This window comes from Diceros bicornis, chromosome 14 (assembly GCF_020826845.1).
Source record: "Diceros bicornis minor isolate mBicDic1 chromosome 14, mDicBic1.mat.cur, whole genome shotgun sequence".
Classification (NCBI taxonomy): domain Eukaryota; kingdom Metazoa; phylum Chordata; class Mammalia; order Perissodactyla; family Rhinocerotidae; genus Diceros; species Diceros bicornis.
The window spans coordinates 29,072,359-29,092,060 of record NC_080753.1 but is presented as its reverse complement, the minus strand read 5'-3'; positions in this window follow the sequence as shown (position 1 = coordinate 29,092,060).

The window sequence follows — 19,702 nt, the reverse complement described above, 5'->3', positions numbered from 1 at the left end:
TTGAGGTCCCAGGCGAAGATGGGAAGTTGTTTTAGTTGTATATTGCTCCATAGCAAACTATCCCCAAAGTTAGCAGTTTAAAACAGATGTCAGCGGAATTTTTCTTAAAGGGCCAGATGGTAAATGTTTTAGGCTTGCAGGCCATATGGTCTCTGTCACAACTACTCAACTCTGTCATTATAGCACAAAGCAGCCACAGACGATACGTAAATGAATGACATAGCTGTATTCCAATAAAACTTTATTTACAAAAACAGGCAGCCATCCTCAACCTGATAAAACCCCACATCTAGTATCTATGTGGGTTTCATAGAAACCCACATAGTTTTTCATAGAAAAACCCACAACTAGTATCATACTTAATGATAAAAGAATGGATACTTTCCCCAGGAAACAAGACAGGGATGTCCAATCTTGCCACTTCTATTTAATATAGTACTGGAGGTTCTAGCCAGGGCAATTAGGCAAGAAATAGAAATTAAAAGGCATCCAGATTTGAAAGGAAGAAGTAAAACTATTTCTATTCACAGATGACATGATCTTGTGTATAGAAAATCCTAAGGAACCCACAAAAAACCGCTTGGAACTAATAAATAAATTCAGCAAGGTTGCAGGATACAACATCAATAACAAAAATCCATTGTATTTCTATATATTTTCAATGAATAATCCAGAAATGAAATTAAGAAAAAATTCCACTTATAACAGCATCAAAAAGAATAAACTACTTAAGAATCAATTTAACAAAAAAAGGGCCAAACTTATACTCTAAAAACTACAAAACACTTTTGAAAGAAATTAAAGACCTAAATATTTGGAAAAACATTATATGATCATGCGTTTAAGACAACATTTGTAAGATGGCGATACTCCCTAAATTGATCTACAAATTCAATGCAATCCCATCAGAGTCCCAGCTGACTTCTTTACAGAAATCGACAAGCTGACTCTAAAATTCTTATGGAATTGCAAGGGACTCACAATAGCCAAAACAATATTTAAAAAGAAAAACAAAGTAGGAGGACTTACACTTCCTGATTTCAAAACTTACTACAACACAACAGTAATCAACACTTGGTACTGGCACAAGGATAGACATATAGATCAATGAAATAGAATTGAGAGTCCAGAAATAAACCCACACACCTGTGGTCAACCGATTTTTGACAAGGGTACTAAGTGTTGGTGAGTATGTGGAGAAATTGGAACCCTTGTGCATTGCTGGTAGGAACGTAAAAAAGCAGAGCTTCTGTGGAAAACAGTTTGGCACTTCCTAAAATGTTAAACATAGAATTACCATATTACCCAGCAATTCTATTCCTAGGTACATACCCAAAAGAATTGAAAACAGGGATTCAAATAGATACTTGTATATATATACATATCAATGTTATTCATAATAGCCAAAAGATGAAAACAACCCAAATGTCTCTTAACTAATGAATGGATAAACAAAATGTGGTATATCCACAAAATGGAGCATTATTTGGCCATAAAAAAAAAAAAATGGGGCCGGCCCTGTGGCTTGGTGGTTAAGTGCGCGCGCTGCGATGCTGGTGGCCCGGGTTCGGATCCCGGGTGCGCATCGAGGCACCACTTCTCCGTTCATCCTGAGGCCGAGTCCCACATACAGCAACTAGAAGGATGTGCAGCTACGACATACAACTATCCACTGGGGCTTTGGGGGGAATAAATAAAATCTTAAAAAAAAAAAAAAAAAAAATGAACTACTGGGGCTGGCCCCGTGGTGTAGTGGCTCAGTTCGGTGCACTCCGCTTTGGTGGCCCGGGTTCACAGGTTCAGATCCCAGGCGTGGACCTCTCCCACTCGTCAGCCATGCTGTGGCGGTGACCCATATACAAAACAGAGGAAGACTGGCACAGATGTTAGCTCAGGGCACATCTTCCTCAGCCAAAAGAAAAAGAAAAAAGAATGAAGTACTGATAGATGCTACAACATGGATGAACCTTGAAAACATTATGCTAAGTAAAAGAAGCCAATCACAAAAGACATCATATGATATGATTCCATTCATAAGAAATGTCCAGAACAGGGAAGACAGAAGACAGGAATTAGATTAGTGATTGCTTAGGCCTGAGAGTGTGCGGAAGGGAAGGATAGGAAGACAACAGGCAAAGGGTTCAGGGTTTCTTTTTGAGGTGATGAAAATATTCTAAATTGACTGTGGTAATGGTTGCACATATCTGTGAATATACTAAAAACCACTGAGTTGCATTCTTTAAATGAGTGAGTTGTATGGTATGTGAATGAAATGTATTTCAATAAAGCTGTTAAAAAAAAAAAACAGGCAGCCATCCATCAGCAGTAGTTTGCTTACTCCTGGCTTAATACAATAACTACTGTCGTTATTTGCTCACGACTCTGCAATTTGGACAGGATTCGGCAGGGACGACTGGCCCCTACTCTATGTGGCATCAGTTGGGGCAGCTTGACCAGACCTGAACGATCTGCTTCCAAGATGGCCTTACTCACATGGAAGGCAAGTGGGACTTCAGCTGGGCTGTTGGCCAGGGTCCTCAGATCTTCTCCACATAGTCTTTCCATGAGACTAGGTTGGGTTTCTCACAGTGTGGTGGCCTCAAGGTAACTGGACTTCTAAACATGGTGGCTGGTTTCCTCCAAAAGGCAAATGTGGGAACTGCTAGGCCTTCTTAAGGGTCAGGCCTGGAAGTGATAGCGTCATTTCCACCACATCCTGTTGGTTAAAGGTGGTCACAGGTCAGTCCAGATTCAAGGGGAGGGAACTAATAATGGTGTGAATACTCAGATACATGGTTCACTGGGGGGCACCAAAGTAACAATCTATCACAGTCTGCCTTCTGTCCCCTAATGAAACACTTCCTCCCACATGCATAATACGCTCACCACCCCTGAAGACCCCCAAAATCTCACCCCATTGCTGTACCAGGATTGACCTTGAAGTCCATAATTTCATCATCTAAATTAGGTCCAGGTATGAATGAGGTTTCTCAAGTGGTGCTCCTCTAGATCTGATGACCTTTGAACTAAAGGGACAAGTTATCTACTCCCCACGAGAAATGGTTAGGCAGAAAAAAGGAAAATCTCAATAGATACTCCTATTCAAAAAGGAGGAAATGACAGGCGCACAGCAGCCACCAGTCCATAGCAATTCTGAAATTCACCTGGGCACATGTCAACAATTCCTTGGTTAGGTCCCACTTCTTAGGGTAGTTGGACTTCTTACAGGGCAACTGGCTTCCCCTAGAGCCAAAATTTGGAAGCTGCCTTCTTAAGGCTTGAATCAGACCTGGACCAACATCACTTCCACCACGTTCTATTGAGTAAGGTGGATCACAGGGCCATCCCAGAGTCAAGAGGATAGGACATGGTTTACTGGGGGTCATCAAAGTAATAGTCTACCACAGGGGTGGTTTGTCAGAGTCTCCAACCTCCAACCTTGGTAGGCCTTAAACTCCAATTTTGCATCCCTAGGTCTAAAAAGCTTTCAAAAGCACAGCTCAGCCTTTCCGATGACTCAGATTGGCAAATGCTCTTGGGCAAAAGCAGCCTCGAGTCCTGCACTCACTTCTCTGATAGGGTTGCCAGATTTAACAAATAAAAATACAGGACATCTAGTTAAATTTGAATTTCAAACAAACAAATTATATTTTAGCATCAGTATGTCCCAAGTATTACATGGGCATCCTTATGCTAAAAAATAATTTGTTGTTTATCTGAAATTCAAATTTAACTGGGAATCCTGTATTTTATCTGACAACTCTAATCTCTCTGGACTCCTATCTTTTCCCGTATATTGGTCCAGTAATTCCTTACTATCTTATTAGATTTTTGATGCTTTTAAGATTTAGAAATATTTGTCTGGCATATATAGTTGTCTTTGACAAGAGGATTGGTCCAAATTCTAAATGGCTTTTCTATATTTGGGGAAATTCTTCTATTATGAGTTTTGCCCCTCAACCTGGAAGTCAGAACCTCCCAGCCTCCCTTGCAGCTGGAACATAGACACATGACCTAGCTCTACCAATCACACACTGAAGGGAGACTTCAATTTGGACATGCAGGACATGAGGCTTGGTGAGGGGCTCCTACTTTTTGTTGAACAGGTGGTTATATAAAATTCCATTTTTTAAAATGAGGCAAATCTGTGTATACTGTAGCAGAGATTTTTAGTCACCCCCCATATCCATTCTCTTCTTCTCCTCTGATTTTTGAGCTGCGTACATGGCCACCTGGAATAAAGAATATGTTTCCCGTCTCCCTTGCAGCTAGATGTGTCCTTGTGTTTTTGACAATGGGAGCTGAGCATTAGGAAGTGTCCCTCTCTTAAGGGGAGGAAGGCTGTCCCTCTCTTTCCTTTTCTCTTTCTGCAGACGTAGATGTGACGGCTGGAGCTCAGGTAGCCATATTAGACCATGAGGTAGAAACACCATATTGAGGATGACATAGTGAAAGACAGAAGAAATCTGGGTCCCTGATAATTGTGGAGTCCTAGCATTGCCTGGCTACTTACCTCTGGGCTTCATTAATGAGACAGAAATCAATGTCTAATTTTGCAAGGCACTGATATTTTTAATTTTCCATCACTCACAGCTGAACCTAATCTTAACTGATACACATAATAATGTGGAATGATTTCTAAGATAAATTGTTAAATGAAAAAAGCAAGGTGAAGAGCAATGTATACAGTATGGTACTATTTTTGGGGGAAAAAATGCAGATAGATTTATCTATGTTTCTATATAAGCAGCCCTTTCTGGAAGGATATAGTGTTTGAATTTTTTTCCATATGCAAATATTACTTATTCAAAAACTAACTTAAAAAATAAAAAATTTAAAACTAGTTAATAATTAAAAATGATTTACACTTTTAAACCACAATAATTTGGTGGAACTATGGTTGACTTTCCTCCTCTTTCTACTTTGCTATATTTTTAGGTTTCTAAGCATATTTACATGCAAAATCAAATCGCCCCAAACAATAAAGATAATTTATGCTTTAAATATTTCTGTTTTGTTGATATGCCTACCCTTTAATTCCCAGGACCTGAAAGACCAATACATCGGACATACAGTTTGGACTGCAAATCCATTCAACGATATATATTAAACACCTGTTATCTATCAGGCACTGTTCTAGGTAAACAAAACGGATGAGATGCCTTTGTTCATAGAACTGATGTTCTTGTGGGGCAGACAGTCAACTAGTAGACAAATAAGATTCTTTCAGATACAGCTCACTGTTACAAAGAAAACACAGGGTAATGTGATAGAAAGTGTTGAGGACACTGATAGAAAGGGTGGTGAGGAAAGACTTCCTGAGGAGGTGACACATGCTGAGAACTGAATGATGAGAAGGAGCCAGTTATAGAAATTTTGAGAGGTTGAGAATTCCAGGAAAGGAGCGTGAGAGAAACAGAGAGATGGGCAGAACAGCTGGGGAGAAGAGTGGGAGTAGGGGAGAGTGGTTCCAGAAGAGGTTGGAGGGGTGGGCATATGTGTGCTTCAGTGAGAGACCACTACACCCTTAAGCAGAATTGCTAAAATTAAAAAGACCAACAACATCAAGAGCTGGGAAAGATGTGGAACCACTGGAACTCTCACACTTTGCTGTTGGGAACCTACGGCCACTTTGCGACACATTTTGGCAGTTTCTTTTGAAGCTAAACATACATTTACCATACAACTCAGCAATTCTGCTTCCAAGAGAAGTAAAAACATGTGTTCACAAAAACAGTTGTACCAGAATGTTCATAGCAACTTTTTCATAATAGCTTCAAACTGCAAACAACCATAATCTCCATTAACAGGGGACTAGATAAATAAATTGTGGTATAGCCATACAATGGAATACAATACAGCAATAAAAAGGAACAAACTACTAATACATGTAAAAACATGGACAAATCTCAAAAACATGTTGAGCAAAAGAAGCCAGATACAAAAGAGTACATACTGCGTGATTCCATGTATCTGAAATTCTAGGAAATACCAATCTAATCCAAAGTGACAGAAAGCAGATTAAGGCTGCTCAAGCCAGGTGGGGATTGGTTGCAAAAAGGGACAAGGAAACTTTCAGAGTGAAGGAAATGATCTCTATTGCGATAGAGGTTACACAGGCAAACACACTCGTCAGAACTCATCAAACTGTATCCTTAAATGGGTGCGTTGTATTGTATCTAAATTCTGCCTCAGTAAAATTGATCTAAAACACACAATGTGTGTGCTTATTCACTGGTCTGCTTGTCTCTGTATTTTCTAGGAAGTAGCTTGCAAATAATCGTTTCTTACCTGCTCACTTGGTTTTTTCCCTCTACTCCTAATCCCAAAGTGAATTAAGCCTGTCATCCAGAATTTCTAACGTTTGGGGCTGACTCCATCACCTCAACCCTCACCACAGAAATGTTTATCTCCATTTGACAGAGAACAGAGGTCCAGCATGGTTAAATGAGCAGGAGTGCTCGCCTAGAGGCCTCCTTGGTGGATTCAGGGGAGCCTCTTAAAACCCCCAGAGGGTTTCTTTCCTCTGCTGGCTGATGCCTGAAATTCATGAATCCAAGTGTCATCCTTTCAGGATTGGGCTTTATTTGCTTGGGAAGGGAGATGGCACCAATCTTGCTGACTCAATGAAGGAAGAGTAACCCTTGCAGCTGAGTGTTCCATTTAACAAACAGGCCCTGCCGGGACTGGGGACACAGAGATGAGTGACACCCAGGCTCAACCACTGAGGCACTCACAGTCCCAGCTGAGTAGTCTCAGTTCAGGGGGCCTAGAACAGCCTGGAACTTGTTCAGAACACAGACTCCCAGGCGGTTCTTATTTGGATGGGGCATTGTTAACAAGCTCCCAGGTGGTCCTGTGTACACTATATTTGAGAAACAGTGGTTGGAACAGAAGGAATACCGAAACCATTTAGAATAAGTAATGGCTGAAATTGTTCCAAATTTGGTGAATGAACCCCAAGCAGGCTAAACACAAGGAAAATCTCACTTGGGCACATCATAATCCAGTTGTTAAAAACCAGTGATAAAGAGAAACTATGGTTTAGAGGATTTGAGAGAAAGCTTTTGCAGGATGAGGGGGTGGTAGGAGAAAGCCCCAGAAGTGGGTAAGAAGGGGAGGATAGAGGAGAAGGTGAAGCTGACAGTTCAAAGAGGATGGTCAAGGTGGACTGAGCAGCAGCCGGTTGGGCTGGCGCTGGGCAAGGGCCCAAGCTCTTTTCTGGAAGCTAATCCCCTCTCCTCCTACCCTTTCGCTGTGAGGAGCCAGATTTGTAGCCCATCCCAGCCGAGTTCTCGGAGATCTCTGGGCTGTCATTGCATAGCTGGATGCTGCTCTCACCCAGTTGTGCAAACAACCAACAGGGATTTCCCAAGCCTGGCTACACGCAGGGCTATGAGCTGGCTGCCCCCAGGGAGACACTGAGGCACCAGTGCCTCCTCTCCCGGGACTAAGCTCTGATGCCTGGAACCTGGCTGACCCTCAAACTGAAATTGGCCATGTACCCTGTGCACTCCCAGAAAGTATTTACTGTATTCAGGTTTCTTTGCAGTTTTGCTTTGCTGTCCAGGCCCTATGGGCACAAAGCAAAATTAATCTTATCCCAAGAAGCTAGTGCGTCAGCAGAGTGGGCATAAGTGGGCAAGGGCAAAAAACGTGTGTGTGTGTGTGTGTGTGTGTGTGTGTGTGTGTGTGTGTGTGTGACTGAAGCAGGGCATTGGGTGGGTGAGAGGATACTACTCAGGTCAACAGGAGCCACACCTGTGGGGGGAACCCTGGGACTAGAGAGAGGCAGCATCAAAGGCCAAATCCTGTGGCCTAGAAGAGGGATAACCCAATGGGATTTCGCATCATTATGAAGACCCATGGCTACAGTGACAATATTAGCTGATGTCTATCAGGCACGTAATGGAAGCTGGATGCTTCCAATGTTCTAGATGCTTTAAGTGCCTTAACTAATTTAATCTTCAACAACAGCCTAAGGAAATAAGGAGAGGTTCAATGATCTGCCAAGTCAGCAAGTGGCAGAATTTATCCTCTAAACCACACCAAACTTCAGAAGTGAGCATAAGGAGATTGAAGCTGTTGGCTGGTTGGGTAGAGAGCCAAGTGTGTTAGATTGGAGGATCAGCGAACTCTCCTGCCCTGGGGATTCTCATCTGAGCTTTTCCCTGGGGCTTAAATGCTCAGTTTGCATATAGGATGGAAAATGAAAAAAGCGGCCACTTGTGCAAAAATGTGCAGCTACCCAGGGTGGAAGTGAAGGTGATTTCAACCCTGCCAGTCGACCATGCAACTGTTACCTGCCTGCTCTCACCTTCCATCACATCCTCTCTCTCTCCTGCCTTCCTGCCCTGCCCTTCCTACCACCAAACCCTTGGGTCCAGACATTCTCTGGACTTCCCTGCCCTTCTCCCTTCTCTCCAAAAATTACCCAACTCTTTCAAGACTCAGCCCAAATCTCACCTCTTCCAGAAAGCCCTCACAGACATCCCTGGTTACAACAACTCTGTCCTTGGCATGTGCACTGAGATAGAATGTTCTTTCAGGATCAGGCACAACTTGCCTTGCATTAGGTCACCTCTCGGCGGGTCTGTCTCCCTGGTGGCATAACCACAGGGATCGTTCAGTATGTAGCTGACCCCTGCCCACATCATAGGCAGTGGGTCATGGTAAGCAGGCCATTAGAGAATCCTGAGGACGTCTCTCTTCATTGACTTGAAAAAACTCAGGCTTGGAGATCCAGATAAAGTCTATGTAAAAAGCAAGAAGATAAGATGAAAACATGATGAATGGGATTTTATCTCAAAGTCTATTTTCTTTAAATTTTTCTATGTTCTATAAAAATAAAATAGTTTCAGCATGGCAAACATCTTACATAAATGAAGACGAGCCCTACTTCTTCATTCCATTAAATTGTAATGAGTTAAAATTCATTTATTCATCAAACATTAACTGACTGACTGCTCAAGAGCTATGTAAGTTGGCTCTCAAATAAATACTCATAACAGTGAGTGAGGCAGTGTAGCGCAGGGTTCACTGCACAGACTCTGCAGCTGAACTGGCTGTGTGTAATGCCACACCATCACTTATTAGGCATGTCACCTTAGGTAAATAAGTCACAAACTCTGTGTATCAATTTTCCCATCTATAAAATAGAGACAATAACGGTGGCACCTATCAGGGTTGATATAGGGATTAAACAAGCTAATATATGAAGCAGTCAGAATAGTGCCTGGTATGTACCCCAGAAATGTTGGCTTTTAAATCATTATCATCAGCACTATTATAAAATGTGTTCTAATAGAGACCAAGAAGGACGCCCTCAGTCTAGAAAGATGAGGACGTCTTTGCTAGGTCAAGGAGGCGATGGGCATTCTAAGCACAGGAACAGCACATACGAAGGCTCAGAGGTATACATTAACATGGCCAGTTGGGAGAAGCGGGACGCTGGGACATAGTGTGCAGTTGGGGGCAGGCTGAGAGGTGCAGGGGCTGTGCACGCTGTGCACAGATGGATGGCTGTGCCGTGTGAGGCATCTGGGCCTTCATTCTGATGGTACTAGGAAGCCAGTGAAGGGTTCTAAGTCATAGATCAGCTGTGTGGTTGAGGCAGATGGTTCTGGCAGCAGTGTCAAGGATGGTATAAGCCTGGAGGTGGGACCTCCTGATTAGAAGTCCTGGGAGGGAGGTGGTGAGAAATGCAAAGGCAGTGGCAGTGAGCCCTGAAAGGATAGAGCGGATGGGAGGGATGGGACAAGAATAACCCATGGAATGGGGGGCCGATTGGATGGGATAGGAGAGGGCAAATCTGGGGTGGCCCTAGTTTTTGTCCTGGGCCACCACTTGGTGTTAGTAGCCCAAATAGGAAATACAGCAGGAGGACCAAGCAGGTCGTGGTGTTTGTGATGCTCTGGGGAGCAGTGGCTAGAGGTGATGGCTTCAGTGTGGAGCACTCTGTGTTTGAGTTCCACTCCTAGGGGTTGTTCTGCTGTGTGGTGTTTTCCTGGGCCCCCACTCGACACACACACACACACACACACACACACACACTTTTAGAAGACAGTCACTGTGTCTTACTCATTTCTGTATCTACCCTCTCACCCTCCCCACCCACCTCAGCACCATGCCAGGACCACGCTCTGTGGTCAGTGGCTGCAGCTGAATTGGGTTTAATGGGATCCAAGCTTGCTCCCTGCCCAACCCTCTAGATCAGGTAACTATATCACAAACACAGCCACTCCACCTCGCCCGTCTCTGGATTAGTGCTGTGCTGCCCTGAGGAGTCCAGGAGAAGCCCCCCTTCCACCTGAGGGGGACAGCCTGCCTGGGACCCTGCTGTCAGCCCCAGAGCTGCCACATCAACCTTGGGATGGGGCTGTCTTGAAAGCTTTCCCATCTCCCCAGAGGAAGAGAACAAAAGCCTGAGTCCCATGCAGCAATGGGAAGAATGGACGGAATGAAGAGTGTGACAGTGACAGCAAAGAGAGGGTCAGCCCCACATTTACTGGTCCCACAGAACCATGGCTCCTTGGAGACATTTGTTCACAGGAGTGATGGAATCCTTACTCCCCCGCCCTACTCCCATTCCCATCGGCTACCCAAGCAAGGTGCTGCCTGGACTGAACCCACAGCTCTTGGGCCTTTCTCTGCTTCCCATAGGGCCATCAGTAAGGAAAATTAAGACAAAAGACCCCAGTTTGATATAAATCCAGAGGCAGCCAGACCCCAACAACGGAGTACTCTCCTCATCCCACATTCCCCTAGAGCATCCTCAGCTCGGCAACATGAGCTGGGCTCCCCTGAAAGCTGAGGGTGGAAAGGAGCCCCACCTCATGGGAGAGTGAGTGGGTCTATATGTGTACCCATGCAAGCCTGTGTGCTCATGTGTGCATGCATGTGAGAGTGTGTGCCCCCACGGTGTATGTGGGCATGGCTGCATGCTCATACATGCACTCATGGTGCCCATGTATACACCTAAGTGTCTGCATGTATGTCCATGTAAATGTTGTCCATATGCATGTCTGTGTGCGCCCATGTGTGCATGTACGATAAGTGTGCATGTGTGTATATTTCCTACCTGGAAGAGGGGGAGGGGAACAGAGGGAGCAGTGGGGTACACTTTTGCAAAGATGCTGGTCTGTTTGTGGGCAAGTAGGTAGGAGTGGGCTTGAGTGTCATAGTAGGAGCGGAGGCCATGTGTTTATTGTGAGGGAGGATTTCTGCTCAGGTGTTTGTGACAGGTGAGGTGGAGCAGCCATCCTTCTGGCCCAGGCCCTGACTGGCCTTCTCAACCTTCTTGGGGTCACCTCCCAGGGCAGTCATCTTTGCCAAAGCTGCCTCAGTTTGATGCCCTGAGTTGCAATCGTGGAGGCTGTGAGGCGGGATGAGCTCAGTCTCTGAAAGCTGAAAGAGGTACATGGAAAGGTGGGGTGGGCAAGAATTCACTTCAATGCCTCCAGCGTGGCTGGTTAACAGATACCTTCTCAGGGGAGGCCCTGCCCTAGGATGGGAGGGTCACAAAATGAGGGAGGCTCTGTCCGCTCTGGTAGTGGAGACATAGGTGACACCACTCAACAGATCCCCAAATACTGTGGGGGCTCAAGGGGCAGCATTTGAATTAGGTCATAAATGACTGGAAGAGTGTCAGAGGAAGGACGTGGGGGGGAAAGGGGGCATTCCAGGTGGCAGAAACAACGCAGCAGAGGCACTGAGGCAGGAAAATGCAGGGTATTCTTGAGAAAGTTAGGGCTAAAAGAACCTTAAAGCTCCTCTGGAGGCTGCCGTCTTCATGTACATGGGAAAACACCGAGGCTCAGAGATAGAAAGTGCTTCTAAGACCTAGAAGCAGAAATGAGGTCTCCTGACTTCCAGGTCAGCGCTCTTTCTGCCACTCCAGAAAGCCTGCGAGGAATAGAGCCAGGGAGTTTGATTTTGCTTCCTTTGCTTTCTTATCCTCTAGGAAGGGCTGAGTCAAGGGTCCCTGTTCTTTGCTTCCCTCTGCCAGCAGCCAGCTGCATGATACTGAATAAGTCACTTTACCTCTCTGAGCCCCTCATCTCCAAGTTGAAGGGGGTAAAAGGCCTTGCCTCACCTGGGAATGCTAGCTTTGATGTCTTAATGAGCGAAAATTTGTCTTAGTCATCCTCCTGTCCCCAGCACCTAGCAGAAGCTACAGCACAATGTTGGGGCTCAAATAAGTGTTTTTAAATGAAGGAAAGAAGAAATGATGAGCTCCATGACTCTTCTCCTACTACCCTACTTTGAGAGCCCCAGACTCTCCCCTTCCCAGCCAGGACAACGGGTGAAGGAGGCCCAGAATCATAAAGACACTGAAAAAGAAGGCAGAAAAGATAAATAACCTAATTGTGCAGAGGCCCTAACTTCTCCCATCTCTGGGCAGATGCCCTTGAGAGCGCCCTTCCTTGCAGACTTTGCCTTGCTGAAAACTGCAGTGGTGACGGGCTAGAGGAGGCACCAACCTCTAGCAGAATGTGGGGATGGCTGGACCCAGCAGGAGCCCTGGCAGGCCTCTTCCTTCCTCCTGCTCATCCCACTCACTGCCTCTCTGCTCCTAGAAGAGTCCCTAGCCCTCCCATCCCAATTCTGAGGAGTTGGGCTGGCTCTGGAACCTCCTGTTTCCCATGCCAAGGATTCTTTAATTTTTTCAAATTCTAATAACTCTCCTTTTTTGAGGCCCCTTTTTCATGTTAAAATTATTGCCCACTTCCCTCTTTTATAATGGCAGCTGTATTTCTTTTAACCTTGTAAAATACACACACACATACACACACACACACACACACACACGGCACTAATCTATGGTGAGAGAAATCAGATCATGGTCGCCTCTGGGGTGGGGACTGACTGGGAGGGGGCACAAGGGAATTTAGAGGTGCTGAAAATGTTCAAAATCTTAATCTAGGTGATGGTTACACGGAAATATACATTTGTCAAAATTCCTCGAGCTGTATGCTTAAGATTTGTGCATTTTACTTTATGTAAATTATACCTCAGTAAAGCACTTCTAGCATCTAAAAGACACACAGAGAAATATAGAGAACAGACATGCTTAGCCCGTGTAAATACCACCCAGAATGCTGGGTGCCTCATGTAGCTCACAGTGCCTGGCTGGGACCAAGGGGCTCCCCTGGACCCCAACACCCACTGACTGGGCGTCTCAACTCCAGACACCGTGCTCCTCTTGCCCAGTTTTATGGGGACACAGAGATGAGCCCATGGGCTTTGGAACCTAGAGTTTCCCATCAGTGCAACCCCAAGCTTGACTGCAACTCCTGTTCTGGTGAGTTGAAGGAACAGAAAACACACCCGTTTCCCCTTTCTGGGAGGGGGGTTTCCATACTGGCCTCCCCAGGCTGAGTCTTGGCTGGGGGTGGTGGGGGGTGTCCCCAGTCCCCAGTCAAGGAGAAATGTGCCTTCCCTGCATCCCTGCTAAAAATAGCCCCCGGCAGCGCTGCTGCCACTGAACAGCAGGAAGGACAGAATCGTGTTTTGCTTTAAACCTTGAAGCAGCTCAGCAGTTGGGGGCGAGGGATCTGAGAACCCTGACAGTCCTCTCCCCACCGGCCAGCTGCAGCTGGTCCTCTCAGGGGTGCCTGGGAAGGGTGAGTGTGTGTGTGTGTGTGTGGTGACAGGGCCTCCCAGCAGAGCAGGAAGCTGTGAAAGATTGAGGATGGGTGGGGAGGGGTCTCTGTCCTGCTAACTGGAGCGTGTGCAGGCTGGAGGGGCCGGAGTCACGTACTCCACGGGGTCCCCGCCTCCTCTGAGAAGCGCTCTGTCCCAGCAGCCCATGTCAGGCTCCCTCTGCGGCCCCTGCCCTCCAGCAGGGTGGCCGCCTGCCCCTCAGGGGTTCCTGGCACACACGGGGCTGAGGATTGTGGCTTCACAGTCGCCGTCTCTGTCTGGCTTCCGCTCTGCCCGAAGAGATCGGGAGGTCTTCAAGGGCGGGTGCGGTCCAGCACCGAGGAATTTCCCTGGAAACGGGAAGTACAAGATGTGTCAGTGTGGGATCCCAGCACGAGGAGCTAGTGGCTGAGTGAAGGGAAGAGGCCCTCCTAGCCGCCCTGTCCTCTCTCTCTCTCCTCCCACCGCTCCCTTGCCTGTCTCACGCATCAGAGGCCTCACATGGGGGCAGGACCATTCTGCAGCTGACCTCAGTTTTCTGAGGTAATAAACAACTACCATGAATTGACTGTCTGCCATGTTCCAGGCACTGTACTCAACCTTGTATGAATCGTCTCATTTAATCCTCTCAGCAAGCCTATGATATTGGAATTATTACTCTCCCTATATACAGATGACAAAACTGAGGCTTATGGTGATGAAGTGTTCATCCTAGTATCCCACTGGTAGTACGTGACAGAGACAGGGCTCGAAGTCATGATCTGGGGCACAGAGAATGTCCAGGATGAATGTCCAGAGAACAATGAGGTAGAATTTTGGAAACTGGACCTTCCTAAATAATCTAGGACACATAGTTGTTGTACTTGATACCTTGATAGAAAAAAGAGCAGTTGCTGTAGAGCCAAAATTCATACTATCAGTTATGATTTTGGCCAAGGAAATTAACCATTCTGAGCCTCAGTTTCTAGCTCCACAAAATGGATACAATAATCCTTGCACAGAATTGCTGAGAAGTAATGAATCTAAACCCAGCATTTTTCCTAAACCTGGAAAACACCAAACCCCTTCCTGCCTCAGGGCCTTTGCATGTGCTGTTTCCTATGCCTGAAACCCTGAGCCCCTAAATGTTCACATACTGGTTTGTTCTTGTCATCTATGTCTCATTCAAACATAACTTTCCCTAGAGCAGCCTTCCCTGACTACCCAACCCATCCCATTACTCTCAATTGCATCACTGTTTTATTTTCTTTGCACTTAGCATGATCTGAAATTATGTAGCTAATTTATTTGTTTTGTTTGTTTGTTTAAGGCCTATCCCCCTCCCCAACTGCCAAGGATATAAATTTCTTAAGAGCTGGGACCTCTGTGGGGTTCAATGACCCATTCCCGGTGCTCAGAGCAGCACCTGGCAAACATCAGAACTTGCTAAACATTTATGAATGAATGAATGCTTGTGCTTTGGAAACAGCATTATATTTAAGTGTCTGACTCTCCCACAGGCCTCACTGAGCCAAAGGGCAGTAAATGTTGGTTAACGGGGGCTCGGGAGAGTGCTTGGGGCCTGGCCCACGCCCAGCCCTGAAGCTCCCAGGCTGCAGGGAGCCATGAGGTTGCTTGGGCTTCTGGCTGCTCCAGGATAAAGGTCAACCCTTTTGTTGGACTATGGGGTTCTGCACCATCTGGGCCTGCCTGCCTGCCTCTGGCTTCATCTCCCTCGGCCCCACGTCCAGGCCAGACCAAACAACTCAAAGTGCCTGCCAGAGAACGGGGCTGCTTCCCTCCCGTGTGTCTTTATAGATGCTGCTCCTTCTACCTGGAACGCCCTGCACCCTTGCTCTGCTTGGCTAGCTCCTCCGCAGACTTAAAGACCCGCCTCCTCCTCGGAGTCCTCTGGCCACACCCAGTCCTCGACTTCCCAGGGCATTATAATGATCTGTTTTTGTGCATTGTCCCAAGTAGCCCAGAGATCTGTTGAGGGCAACAACCAGATTTTGTGCCCCCAGTTTGAAGCACAATGCCTGGTGCACACAGTAGGTGCTTAATAGATGCTCTGACACAGTTTGGGTCCCCAGGCATTAACACAATTCCTGGGGCACACAGTAGGTGCTCATTAAGTGCCCAGTGAGCGCATGAACCTGAGCAACCTGACACTAGCAGAAGCTGGAGGCGAGGTGAGGAGTGGGGGTGGGGGTAGGAATGGAAGATGCTCCTCGGAAGCAAAAGACTGTCAGAGGGAAGAAGGCAGACGGGACCTTAGGAAACTTCCCAGGAGACTGGACATACAAAAAGCAAAAACAAAAAGTAAACACAGATGGATGGAGGCATATACACAGGGCTCTCAGTGAGCAAGGAGAGAGAGAGAAGGAAGGATAAAAGAGGAAGAATGAACTGGGCTCAGAGAGGACAAAATGTACCCACGAGAGCCGCAGAGGACAGGAAGCCAGCGACCAGGACAGGCCGACTAATACAGGATATCTGGTGTCCTTGCTTCAGCCCCTGGGGTAGATAAGGGTGGCATGGGCCTCTTTGTGCTGTGGTCCCTTCCTAGGGTGACAGGGCTGCATGAAAGGCCACATGTCACCAGGTTTGGGGACATCTTGGGAAATTCTTCCTCTCTTAGCTCAGGAGAGGCCCTGAATTATGAAACAAAGCAACCCAGATATCACAGTTACAAACGTAGTTTCTTAAAAGTCAACTCTTTTGCTGGAACATGGGGTTCTGCACCATCTGGGCCTGCAACTTAGCTGCTCTTGCGTCAGTTTTCCCATCAGGAAAGTGGGTATTATTCTCCTTACGTTAGAGGAATGTTAAGATCATACTGTGTTAGGGTATGTAAACGAAATGTACACAGTCTGATACAAATGCCAGGAATTGACATAATGGTGGTGATTTCTCCCAAAGCCCTGCTGTGTGTGGGCTCTATGAGAGGCCATGCCACCATGTCCCTGGGTGCCACAGACAAACCTGAGTTCAGAGCCCTGGAACTTAGTGTCATTCCCTGGCTTTTGGATCCCAGTGCCAGATCAATACGAGGCAAAGTTTATTCCCAGATGAGAGGGTGAGTGGCAGCAGGCATGCCAGCCAGCTGAGAGACAACCGAGGCTGCCCACAGCCAGCAGGCCTGACCATTCAACTCCACCACTGAGTATCCTCTGGCTTTTGGCCTGTCAAAAGGGCTGAAAATGGTTTTTTGGCTGTCAGATTATATCTTAAGGCGTGCCTGGGCTCCAAGGAGCCAGAGTTCCTGGAATCATTTGAAGGGAGAAGGGAATAAGACTCTGAGGCTTGAGAAGTGGAGGATTTATGATTTAAGGCCATGATCTAAGCAATGTAGGAGATCATTCAGAGTGCTGGCTTGACGTCAGACGGACCTGAGTAGGAATCCCAGCTCTGTCACTTCTCTGACCCTCAGTTTCCTTCATTGTCAAAGAGGGCTAACCATAGCACCCACCTGCCAGAGTTGTTGTGATGAGTAAATGAACTCGTGTATATAAAGCCTTGAGCCCAATGCTTGGTCCCTAATAGGCAATCAATATTACCTATTATTGTGAATAATAATATCACGTGCTCCTGGGGGAGGAAGGCCAGATCATAAATGGATCGATCTCTGAATATCTAAGCCACTTTGAGGAGATTAAACTGGTCACAACTCAGAAAATCATGAAGTCACCAAGCGTCAAATTCCCTTTTGCACCTTCTATTAGGAACATGTGACTCCTCTCCCCCGCCCAGCCTCCACCTCTGCCCTGTTCTCTGTGACTGATGGGGGAGGATCACAGATTAGCAGGTCTGCCAAGGTTTTTTTTTGGGGGGAGGGCAACTTAAATAGAGCCTTTAGCTCACTTGTCCAGCTGGGCTCAAGAATATTGCTGAAGTGCTTGGGAAAACAAGGGTGGCAAGGAGTGGGGGATAACCTCAAAGGCTCAGAGAACCTTCAGACTCAACTTAGAGAGTCTATGGCCTTGGAGGGAGTTTCAGGGCCGGGTGACAGGAGAGAGAAAAGGGACTGGGGACTTCACCCTTCCGAAGCCCAACTTTTCTCCTCCAGGGCTCTCTCTGCACCCCACTCCCCACCCCCCACAGGAGTTTGGAGCCCAAGGACTGACCTATGTTGGGGCCGGGGGGCCCAGGTGGGAGGTGGGAAGATGAGAGCAGGGGTGACTGACAGCAGGATGCCACAGCTGAAGAAGGAAGTATAAATATAAAGCAGCCAGTGTAGGACTGGACAGAGGCCATATGAAACACACGGTACATTCCGGCCCCAGTGTAACAAACTGTACCAGCCTTTTTGAGAGCTGGGAGCACTGAGGAGGGGAGGGAAGAGAGCAGAGGTTCCTCCGAGGTTGGCCCTGCCTCCTCCTCCCCCACTTCTCCCACAGCTCGGGCACCGCTGGGAAAGTCCCGATGTCCCGATGTTCCTTTTGCAACCACAGGAAACCTACTATCCCAGCTCATACTCTGTACCCAGTGTTCTTTTCAGCAGCTCTAGACTGGGAGGGAGCAATGAGTGGGGGAGGGAGAGTGGGGTGGGGGTGCAGGCAGCCACAGCAGCCCAGGTAACACCAGGGGAGGTGGCAAGCATCGCCTGGACACTGACTCACAGAGTCACAGCCTGTAAGCGCTACAACGGAGGTACAGATGACGGCGAGGTGTAGGGAAGGAAGTGCCTTGCCCAAGGTCACACAGCTAGTTGTTCACCCGGGTGGGACCAGAGTGCATCCAGAGCTGGGCAGTGCTGGGCAGCTCTCTTGGGTGTAGTGTGTAGGAGTGGCAGGCCAGGGAACAGGCAGTGCCCGGGGACTAAGGGTGCGGAGCCCAGATCCCAGCCTGCCCCTATGTTCTGGTTGGCTCCAGGCAGGTCTGGCTTGGGCACCATCCCCTCCACTCCTCCCAAACCTAGCCCTTAAATATTAGAGATGATGCATGTGAAGTGCCCAGCATGGAGGCTGGTGTGTGGTGATGTCAACCAGAATGAGTCACCTCCACGCCTCCTCTCTCCTCCTCCATACACACAGCTCAAAGCCTAGAACCTCCTGGGATCCTTCTGCCTTATCAGCACCTTCTTCCTTCTGCGTCTCTATAGCTCTTACATTCGGTACTCACCACCTGCTGGCTCGGGTTATTATTTAACCTCACAACGCCGTGTGTTTGTCTCTTCAACTGGCCCGCAAACTGCCCAAGGGCAGGAAATCATTTCAATACACCCAACATTTATTGAACATCAACTCCAGGGCCAAGCTTGGCCTGTGGGGGATGAGCTAGAGTGATGGGGGAGGCCTCAGAGAAGCAGACTTTGTTTCTGCTCAAGGACTTTCTAATCTGGTTAGAAGAACAGGATTAGTAAACAGATCACTAGAATATGAGACAGGACACATGCTGTGCCACAACAAAGGTACAAACCGTGTGTGCTGGGTGTTCAGAGGGGAAAGGAATCAGATTTGGCTGGCACTGTTCCAAGCAGCATTTATGAGCTGGAGCTTGAGAGATGGGTAAACACAGAGGACCAGCATTCCTGGCATGAGAAATGGCACAGCAAACCGTGGAGGTTGGAAGGAGGGAGAAGAAAAGACTTTAGGAATTGTGTCTTGAACTTTTTTATGACATCCTTAGCAGGACCCAACAGAGCCTTCCACATGGTAGGCTCAGCATATAAGTCCTTTGTCCCTTCCTTGGTTTGGAGACAGTGAAACCTTCAGGAGCAGTACTCAGGGACGTCTTTCTGCAGAAGGATGGGTAAGCAGAAAACCTGGCTCTGAGGATACCCGGATTTGGAGCTGGACAAAGGGAAGGGTCAGGCTCCAGTTTGGGGTCGTCTTCCCCCACCCTGCCACCCACTCCCCCGGCTAGTGTCTGGGCTCTTCCCACTCCTGGCGTCCTGCCAGGGGTTTCCCAAGCTATCCAAAAGGGCTGGATTTGCTTTGCCAGCCCCTGGGAATCCCTGGAGTCTCCAGGCTGGTGTGAAGAAAAGATCAGGGAAGAGGGCCGAGGAACGCGGAGGCTCCTCTGGGGGATCGCTTGGATTGGCCCCTCTAACGGGCTTCCGTTGTCACGTGACTGC